The 10,063-nt window shown below is 54.2% G+C and overlaps 1 protein-coding gene across 5 annotated transcripts in view; it reads right to left on the bottom strand.

Moving 5' to 3' along the window:
- Positions 1–6,172: 6,172 nt before the first annotated feature.
- AHDC1 (AT-hook DNA binding motif containing 1) overlaps positions 6,173–10,063 on the bottom strand; it is a 63,623-nt gene continuing 59,732 nt past the window's right edge. For all 5 annotated transcript variants that reach the window (XM_037033033.1, XM_037033036.1, XM_037033034.1 and 2 more), the window contains one exon: positions 6,173–6,721. The gene's annotated coding sequence lies outside the window, so the exon portion shown is untranslated. The remainder of the gene's footprint in view (positions 6,722–10,063) is intronic.

Raw genomic sequence — 10,063 nt, 5'->3', positions numbered from 1 at the left:
CGGTGACTGCACATCGGTCTGGGTTTCTCCCTTTCACCACGAAGACCTGCAAACTAGCTGGAATGAGCTGTGTTCGTGTGAGAGCTGCTGGCACTAACACGTGGGTGTTTCTGTGTGTCAGTGTGTTTGAGTGTGTGTCTCTATCAGGCTATCAGTGCCTGTGTGTCCTCTGTATCCAGAGGTTTGTGGGTGTGTCTGTGTTGGGGTTTCAATCACTTCATTGCTGTATTTGTGAGTCTGTTTGCCTGAGTTTCATTATGTCGACGGGCATCTCTGTGCCCGCATGTGTGTACCCAAGTTTGATTTTTGTGGGTCTGTATGTCCATGAGCCCCTGTGAATGCTGATACTGTGTGGCCTAAAATCTGTGCACAAGCTGGGCATCTCCTCCCCTGGTCCTTGCTTAGTCTCCTGCCATTGCAGTGATGAAGGCCTCGGGTTGTGTCTCTGTGTGTGTGTACATCAACTTTCTCTAGCACTAAAGCTTCCAGCCCTGAAAGTCACCCTCCCACTCTCTCCTATTGGACTTGAGGTAGGAGCTGAAGCAGAGGGCAGGCAGGCACGGAGCCCACCACAGCTGGGTCTGGGGCCAGGCTGCCACCAGGGCCCTGCCTCAGCTTTCCTCCAAGCAAGCGCTAAGCCAGATCCTCAGTTACATGTAAACACCAGCTGTGTCAAGAAGGCGCAGCTTCTTCTAGGTCAACAGACAGCTGTGGGGTTGCTAGGCAACCGCCTGGCTCCCCCCCATAAGGCCCCCCTCCCACTGTTTCTACCTGCAAACTCTCTGCTGGTTACCCCCACACCAGGGTACTGCTACTCCCCTCCATGCCAATGAAAACAGTGGGGCTGTGGGACTGGGGTCAAGGTATGGGGAGGTGTTAACCCTTCCGATGCTACTGTCCCCCTCCCCTTAGTTCTCAGTGCACTTCTCCTCACCTCCACCCCACCAATCAGACTAGAGCAGAAGTGATGGTAGCTGATGCCCCCTCCCCTGTGCTGGAGAGATGCTGGGAGCAGCTGGAGAGAGAGGGATGTGGAAGGGAGAGAGGGATGCAGGTAGTATTAGCGATTGGTCAAGTCCTCTGCTACTTCCCAACCTAGCCCAGGGCAGACAGACTTGGAAGGCCGGCTGGCAACAAAAGTGTTAAGTTTCCCCTTTATTTCCCCCTCCCAGAATAGCCGCCCCCATTTCCAAAGCAGCACCTGTGCTCTGTGCTGCTATGCCCTGGGGATGCCCGTGTTTAGGTTGGGCAGCCCTGCAGTGCCCCAGGCTCTCAACCCAGCCGGGCCTGAGCTTTCTCTGTGAGCAGCCAAGGAGGCGAGGGTTCCACAGCCCTGCAGGCCTCCCGACCACCCCCAGGCCGCAGGCAACGGGCTCAGGCCCTCTGAGTGGGGTGTATGAGACCAGCTGCGGGCCGGGGTGACTTCGGAGTTGCTGGAGGAAGCAGTGGGAGGAGGCAGTCAGGCGGTAGGGGGGCAGCGCCCCTGACCGCACCATTAGTATGCGGCCGTGCTCCACGCGCCATGGCAACCGCTTCCCCGCGCCTCGCAGCAGGGCTGCCCCGGGGCGCAGTGCGCACCTCTCCTCCCACAGGTGGCGACACGCACTGGCGGGCACGCACGCACAGGCGTGCACACTCGGGGCGCCTGCGGACGCCTGGGGGCGACCGGTGTGCTGGGGCTTCTCTTCCCCTCTCCACCCCCAAGGCCTGTGGGCGTGTCCCCCAGGTGCTCCAGAATGAGCCTCTAGGAGCAGGGATGTACCTGAGGAGGTTCAGCCCGTGCCCAGGTGTGTCCCTTAGTGTGCCTGTCTCTGCTGTCCTTGAGGGTATTTGCCTGTCTGTGCTCATGTTTGTGCCTCCTCATTCCTGAATGTGCAGTTGTCTGTGCTTTGTGCCTGTATAAGGTGTGTGTGTGTGTGTCAGCTTGCATGCCCATGGCCCTGGGTTTCCTCTGGTTGAATGCCCCAGGTGTGCCTGTACCTGGATGCGCATTTCTGTGTGTGCGTGCGTGTGCACGATCCCTTGGTATCTGCATGTGACCCTCCCTGTCAGGCATTCTTGTGTGTGTCTGGGCAGAGCTGCATATTGCACTGTGTATCTATCCACGCGTATGGCCCTGTGGCTCCTTGAGAACCCAACTCGCCATGTCATTACACGTTCCTGTGAGTGCCCCGAGTGTGTGTCCTGGAGTGTGGCTGTGTGTCCAGGGGCTGCTGGCTCTGCGCCCTCCTCAGCTTCACTCCCTGCTGCCTGAGCAAGCTGACACCTGCTCCCTGAGCACTGGGCCCCCTCCCCCCACCTGGCAAGGACAAGGAAGGACACAGAGACAGAGGCAGACATGGAGGCAGAGACAGAGGCAGACATGGAGGCAGAGACAGAATAGAAATTTCCTCTTGGAGGGAATAGAAAGCCAAGTAGGCTGGAGAGCTAGTGACCCAGAGTCATGTGATGAGCCTTAGAGTCCAAGACCCAGAAAAGAGACATGAAGATGCCAAGATCAGGACATTAGAGAGGGGAAGACCCAGACTCACACAGAGACCCAAAGCACCAAGTCCAAAGCTGCTGAAACAGACCAGAGATCAAGATGTGGGTCCCTGGCCTCCTGTCTCTTTCCTCCCCCAACTCTCCACTCTAGTTTCTAGCCCTAGCTTGCCGCCGCCTCCTCCACATACCCAGTTCTCTGGTCCTGCAGGTCTGTGCCCTGGGGCTGGATGGAATGCAGCCTCTTCCTCCCAGCAGCCAGTTGTGTATGTGCCTGTATGCATGCATGTGCCACCATCTGTGTGCTGTTCTGGGCTGGTGACTACCTTGCACATACCCCCCTCCCCCTGCCACTGCCCAGTTTCCCATATACTCGTTCAAACCCAGAAACATGCCCTGGACCTCCCTGGCTCAAACAGTTTGCAAGTAGGGCCAGAAGGTCCACCATGTATGTAGCCACACCAGCCAGTCCCACCTTCCTAAGCTCTCCCAGCCAGCCATTCACCCCTCACGTTCTCTGAGGGGCTCCAAACCTGGGCTACACACAGGGAAGGATGGAGGACCACTTGGTCAATTTCATCAGCCTATACAATCAAAGGCATGAACCCAATCTCTCTTTACTGTTGTATCCTGCCTGCCTGGGACAGTACCTGGAGTGCTTAAGAAATACTTGTTAAATGAATGTGTTCAGTGTCACTCAGAATCCACAGTAACTTACAGCCACTCAGAGTGAAAAACACAAATGCATGCCATAGTGTATACACAAGAAGGCATCTGATACACACCCAGGATACCTTAAACATAGGTGTGTACGCACAGGCGCCTGCTTGTGTGCAAACACTCAGCACAACAGCTAGATTAGAGGTTCTCAACTTCGGCTGCACAGAACCACCTGGAGAGCTTTTAAAAATTCTGGTGCAAATTCTGATGGAAATCTCATCCAAAGGCATATTTCATTGATTTTAGAGAGAACAAGGAAGAGGGAGGGAAACATCCACACGAGAGGAGTGTTGGTCAGCTGCTTCCTGTATGCGCCCGACCAGGATCACTGGCACCCAGACTGGGGAATGAACCTGTAACCTGGGTGTGTGCCCTGACCGGGAATCGAACCCTCAACCTATTGGTTATAGGACGATGCTCCAACCGACTGAGCCATATAGGCCAAAGGCTCAACAATCCTTTTAAGGAATAAACACCTCTGGCAGTATTTTAATACGTGGTGGCAAAATCCAGGTCTCTAGGAGCCATGTGGCCTTGATACATTCTGAGATCAGGTGTGGGCCTGTGGTAAGTACAGATCACGTTAGGGTACCACCCATTCCTTCTCCACCCACCTGGCAGGGTCTCTGCTGCCTGCCCCCCACTCAAAGGCTGGGCCTTTGGCCCTGATGGATTTCCCAAGTGTATTCTCCAAAATACATCTTGGCCTTCCTTGTCCCTTACTAAGCCACAGAACCCTGCTCTCCCTAAGTCGGACCCCTCCTTTCAGGGAACCACAGTTCTCCTCACCAAGCCTGCCTCCCACCCATCCCAGGAGCTGTAAGCCTTTCTCTGGGTTCCCATCCCTCTCCTGGTGCCCCCCTCTTTATAGTGAATTCCCATCTCCCTTACAAAAAGCCCTCAAGCTAATGAGCCCCCTTGCTGGGCTATAATCCTCCATTTCTGTCATGGGTCTCCCCTCCCCACCCTCACTCCAATTCTGTGACAAGCAACTCCTCACTGTCCTTTTCCACCTCAAGTGGAACCCTCAGCTCCGCCGCCCCCGCCCCCCACCCCCCACCCTGGCATCCCTCTTTACCCAGAACACCTCACCTGGAGAGCCTCCCCAAGTCTCTTCTGCAACCGCTGAACATTTTCTCCCTGCAGTGCATCAGATTCTTGGGGCTGAAAACAAGCTTCTCACCCGCCCCCACAATGGTTCCTGAGGTGCCACCCACCCCCTCCAACCAGCCTCCACCCTGCCCCAGACCTTGCCAAAGCTCCCACTCTACCCCTGAAACACAGTGTCTACTTCAAACAGACCTAACACGTGTGGCTTCCGCCCCTGCCACCTCTCACATCTCTGGGCCTTTGACCATGCTCTTTCCTTCTGCAGGAACAAACCCCCCTCCCCAGCCTTCATGGGGTTCTACTGCTCCCTCTCCCCATTTCCAGCTCCATACTGGATTGTCAGCTTGAGACTTGTGTTGATGTCTTTGCTCTCACCATGTTGGAGGGTGCGAACGGTCTTCATCTGATGCTTGGGGATTTGTGGAGGGGCCTTGGTTGGGTGGATGAGCCTTTACATCCAACATGGGCTGAGGTTTTGTTACTTGCCTCTATCTGAATCCTCTAGCCTCCTCTTTCAGACAGGGGTGCCCAGAAGGGGTGGTCTGTCTCCCTCTCAGAGAGAGAGTTCCTTTGACTCTCCCAAGGCCTGGACCTTGCTGGCTGGGTCAGGAAGGGCAGGCTATGTTGAACTGACCCTTGGGGTCTCCCTGAGCTTCAGCAGGGAGGGGCATAGAGAACCTACACTGGATGGAGTTTTAACATCCAGTGGATCTGTAGGCAAAGCTGCTTACTAAAGACCAGGCAGCTCAAGGTGGGTATTATTACTTGGTCAAGCAGCCAAGAGTTAGTTCCCCAAGGTCAGGAAGCGGGAAACAGCTCAGTCATTCCGGGTCCACCAAAATAGACACAGGGTTGAGTTGTCTTTGGATTTCCAAAGTTTATGAAAGCTGGGAGGAAACCCAGACCCAGCACTTGGGGCTCAGATGGAAAGGGGAAAGCAGAGAAAGGTGTGTTGGGGCAAAATGGAGGCCTGACGACAGGCTCTGGGGCAAAAAGGGAGACACACAAACAGAGGATCACTCCAGTCCTTGTGGGGAAGGGGGTGTCCCACAAGAGTTGTTGGGCTCAGGGTGGAGTATCTCAGACAGGTGTCCCTGAACCAAAGCAGAACTGGAGGACACAGAGGCTGGGGAGACGGACTAACAAACTAGGGGGCTAACTTGGAGACCTGAGATCTAGAGTGAACGGAGGGAGGTGGTCTAGAGAAGTAGGGGACACCAGACTCGACTCCTAATGGGGTTCCTCAGGGAGCGGAGACTAGGACTTGGGGCAGAACAGTGTTCCTGGAGGCAACCACTCCAGTACTTTGAAAAGAATGGTGGTCCAGGGGCTGGGGAGGCCTGGGGACCTAAAAAAGGACCCAGAGCAAGGGAAACCCAGGATATGGGATAGAAGAGGGGTCTCAGAGTGAGGGGAGACCCAGGGCCCAGGGCAAAATGAAGAGCTAAGAGGCAGAATCCCTGTACCTGGGACAGAAAGAAATCAGGGACCAGGTGGCCCCTAGGGGGCAGGTTGGGAGCCAGAGGCAGGGAAACCCAGGGCCTAGAGGAACTGGGGTAGAGGGCCCTGTTGTGAAGGTGACTCAGGTCCCAGGCAAAAGGGAAAACTCAAAGGGAAGGAACACATGTCAGTATTTCAACTCCTTTAGGGACCCAGGGGCTGGGAAACCCTGGGAAACCCTGGGAAACCCTGGGAAACCCTGGTGTGCCCCTTCCATTCCATCCACCCTCACTCACCCCCTTTCACAAGACACAACGTGTGTGTGTGGTTTTTTTTTTTGCTTTTTTTTTCATTTCTTTTTAATACAAACTTGGATCTTTGGGTGTGTCCTGCCAACAGAAAACAACAACAACAACAGAAGAGAAAACCCAAAAGAGTGAAAAATAAAGGAAAAAAAAAGCTCCCGCAAGAGGTTCTTTTCCCTCCCCCCCACCATGCGAATTTGCACACCACGGGACCACAGCAGGTTTACAGAATGCAATATACAATCCACGATTTATAATAAAACAGTATATACAATAAATAGGATATTGTTCATTTTTGTCAAACGACCTGTAGATAAATTTCTCAGTGCATACTTGCCGGGCTCTGGACACCTCGAGGCCCCGCCTGCAACCTCTTGCACACGCTCGCTCTCTCGCTCGCTCTCTCTCTTTTTTTTTTGTCTTTTTCTAAAACTGTGTTTTGTTTTTAAGTTTTGTACATTTTTAAAAAGTATTTACAATTGCTGGTTTTGTGCAGAAAGGGCTCACCTTGGGCTTCTGCGTGGAGGAGATGGGCAGGGAGGGGTGAGGGGGAGATGGGGCTGCAGGGGGTGCAGGTGGGGTGGGGTGGGAGGCAGAGGGGCAGGCGCTCCTGCCAGAGGACGATGTGGACGCTGGGAGGGGTCTTGGCGTTGGTTTTCTGAAAGCTGCAAAGAAACACAAAGAGAAGAGGCAGAAGTCAGTAGCAGGCAGACACTGAGTTCTGAGAACAGATTAAGAGTGGGACCCCACCCAGTTCCTACCAGGATTCGGGGAGAAGCTAACCCCATTGTTCCTTCTCCCATAAAACTCCCAACAGTCCCCCATGAGTCTCTGAACTGCTTCTGGCTTTCTTTGAGCTCAGATTTCCTCTCTGTAAAATCAGTGTGTGGTCCAACACCCACCCCACTGAGAGGTAAGGGATGTGCCTGGCAAGGAGCTGGAGTTCTGGGTTGTGCAATTTGTTAAGAACTTGAACTCTAGAGTCAGACACAGTTAAGTTCAAAAGCTAGCACCAGCATTTAATAGCTCTATGACCTTGAGCAAGTCAGAGAATCTCTGTGAGCCTCAGTATATTCATCTGTAAAAAGGGGAGACTAGAACTGTCCCAAAGGTTTGTTGGGAGAATTCAGTGGTTTAGGGCAGATTAAGCCTGGTACATAAATGAATAATAAATGACACTAATTAGTACTCATTATTTTTGCAGGGCCTGGGCCAGCTAGGCTCTCCAAGCCTGGGTTTCCTCATGTAACAATTCCTCCAGCCTAGGCTGTTCTGAGGAATGATGTGATATAGAAGACAGGAACCTTAGCACAGCACAGGTATGAATTGCAGCTTTAATTCTTCTAAATCCAACACTCTTTCCCCAGCCCCCACCAACGCCATTCTGTTCCTTAGAGAGGAGAGGTGAGGAGGAAGTCTGCCTGAACAGAGGAATAAACTGCCCAACACAATACCATCTGTGTTTGGCCGCACCCCCTGCCTTCCTGAGGCTCAGGGACTCCTAAGTCCCTACTCCCTAGAATCACTGGACACTGGAAGTCTGAAGTATGCCCTTCCCCTGGAAGGTAGAGTTATGTTTGCAGGGAGGCCTGGGGACCTCAGGCCCTATCTAGACCCCAGATTTGCTGGGATGAGCAAGAAGGTACCGGGAAGGACAAGAATGGGCTTGGTCATTCTCAAGACCTCCAGTCATTAGCTTGACCCTTTTCAGAGTTCTGTCCTCCTCCCAGCCCTGAAATCCATGCCTCCCACACCCGGCAAGTGACCACCCCACGAGAATTCAGGGGCAAGATGGGGGCGCTAAAACCACCTTCTAGGACTCCTCAGCAAGCCAGCCCCTCACCCTTGCAGGCACTGGCAGCCACAAAAAGCCTTTCCTCCCCTGGCTCCCCTTTGCAAGAGGGCCACATTTAAATTCCGCTCAGCCTCTGCTGCTGTCTGCCGGGCGGTCAGCCCCAGGGACGACTTTCGTCCTAAGGCTGCACTTGCCAGTGCTCCCCCAAGGCCTGGGGACCCAGGTGGGTTTCTGAAACGTGGGGACAGCACCCCACCCAGGTGTCTCAGCCCAGGTGTCAGGCAGAGGTGTGAGGAAGAGGGTGGGAGCTGCATCTCTGTTAAATTGTCAGGTCTCCTGCAGGTGAGGGGAGGTTGGAACATTAGCCCTAAAGGTCAGAGGTGTGCCTGTTGGGACGACAGCTCTATTGCAACTGGGGTGATTGGTAGAGGAGCAACTCTTGGGGCAGGGGGTGAGGTTGGGATAGAGGTCAGTTCTCCGCAGGTAGAGTGACAAACAGGAACAACTGCAGAGATGAGCAAGGTATTTGCTGGGGTCAGGACTATGGGATGGGGGGGGGGGACAGGTTCAGCTGCAGGGCTGGAGGCACCTATCTGTAGGACAGTTTTACTACAGTTTAAAAACAGCTGCTAAGCTAAGGAACCTCCTTTTGGGGTGACAGGTATGTGTTGGGGACACAAGGAAGTGGGAGACTTAAAATGGGCTGCTTCAAACCACTTAGAGCAAGTGAATTCTACCAAACCCCAGCCTTTCCTGCTCCCCCTAAGGGCCCCAGGGCAGGCTGGGAGCCTCCTCACAAATCCCCGTCACCCCCAACCCCCTCTCAGCCCTTAGCCACTGCCAGTGACCCTCTCCAAGCCAGGTCTCCATGGTGATCTCAGCCCAGCAGGCAGCTCCTGCCAGAACCATTCCCATGGTGCCGGTGGCCAGGCAGCAGGGAAGCTTTCTCACCCTCTGCTAAGCCATCCCTGTCTCACCTTCCTCCTCCCACCACCCTCCCCAGCTTTCATGACTTGGCCAGAAACTGGGGGATGATGGGGGATGGGGAGAGAATCAAATACAGAGGTTCCGGAGCCAGGGAGAATGGACAGAGCTGCGGCTATGCAGAACCCTGACCTCACCAGGGTCAGTTCTCCACAAAATGGAACTCAGGCTGACATGCCAGGTGGCCCAGGGCTGGGCACTGGAGGCAAAGCTGAGAACTGCTAAGCCCTGCCTTTGAGGGGCTCACAGAGCAGAGAAGGAAACAAAGTGGAATCCAGACCAGGAAATTTCAATGCAGGGAGATGGGGACTGTGCCAAGGGAAGCCCTGGGGGCTCAGGGAGCACAGAGGGGCACCTGGCCCAGCCTTGGCGGGAGGGGCTGTGGCTCTTCTACCCACTGCTGTGCACAGTGTTCTGCACGCACTGGGGTACAGAACGTGTGCTGACTGCACGACAGTGAGGACAGCAAAGACCAGTCTAAGTCTAATTGGCATGTCAGGGTCCAGTTCAGGCTGGGCACACCTCCTGGATGCCTCCTTAGACCACCCTGTTACCATAGCTACCAGTGCACTTGCCATCCCCTTCCCTGCTCCTCCAGAGCAGAGACCTGTGTGTAGCACCCCTGTATCCCCAACACTAGCACGCACTTGGTGCCCCAGGACACCGGCCATTGTTCACGAGACTTAACCTTTTAATGCCTCCATAATGCACGACTGCAGTCGCATGCTGCCGAGGCCCTGTGCTCCAGCGGTTTTACTGTCTGGGGTACTAGGGCATTAAATGAGCTCTGCCTGTCAGTGGGGGTGGCACTGGGGGGCACAGAGGGGTAGCTGAGCGGGATTCTAAAGTGCTACAGATGGTATACAATCAGGTTGTCCAGAGAGCACTGCTCTCACCGCAAAAGAAGCATTTTATTTTCCACATTCACTTCAGCAACCAGCAGAGACATCTTCACGCCCACTAACTGCAATCAATGAAGCTGAGGTCTAACCCCTACTTTCGAGTCACTGCCCTCTGGAAGGGGCCTCGACATGGAACGAGGCAGTAGAACGGAAGCTGAGAGAATACATAGGGACGAAGACTGATTTGCCGTGAGGCCTGGACATGTTCTTTCCCTTTCCGGCCTTTGGTTTCTACATAAAATAAGGGGATCAAGGTAATGGAAGAGATCTTCAGGCAAAGCAGTCAGAGACAAACTGCAGCTCCCTGAAGGCCAGACCACCCCTCC

Source organism: Sturnira hondurensis, unplaced genomic scaffold, assembly GCF_014824575.4.
Source record: "Sturnira hondurensis isolate 20B ecotype Veracruz unplaced genomic scaffold, ASM1482457v3 Scaffold0021555, whole genome shotgun sequence".
Taxonomy (NCBI): Eukaryota; Metazoa; Chordata; class Mammalia; order Chiroptera; family Phyllostomidae; genus Sturnira; species Sturnira hondurensis.
Note: the sequence above shows the minus strand (reverse complement) of the source record. Positions and strands in the feature narration are given on the sequence as shown.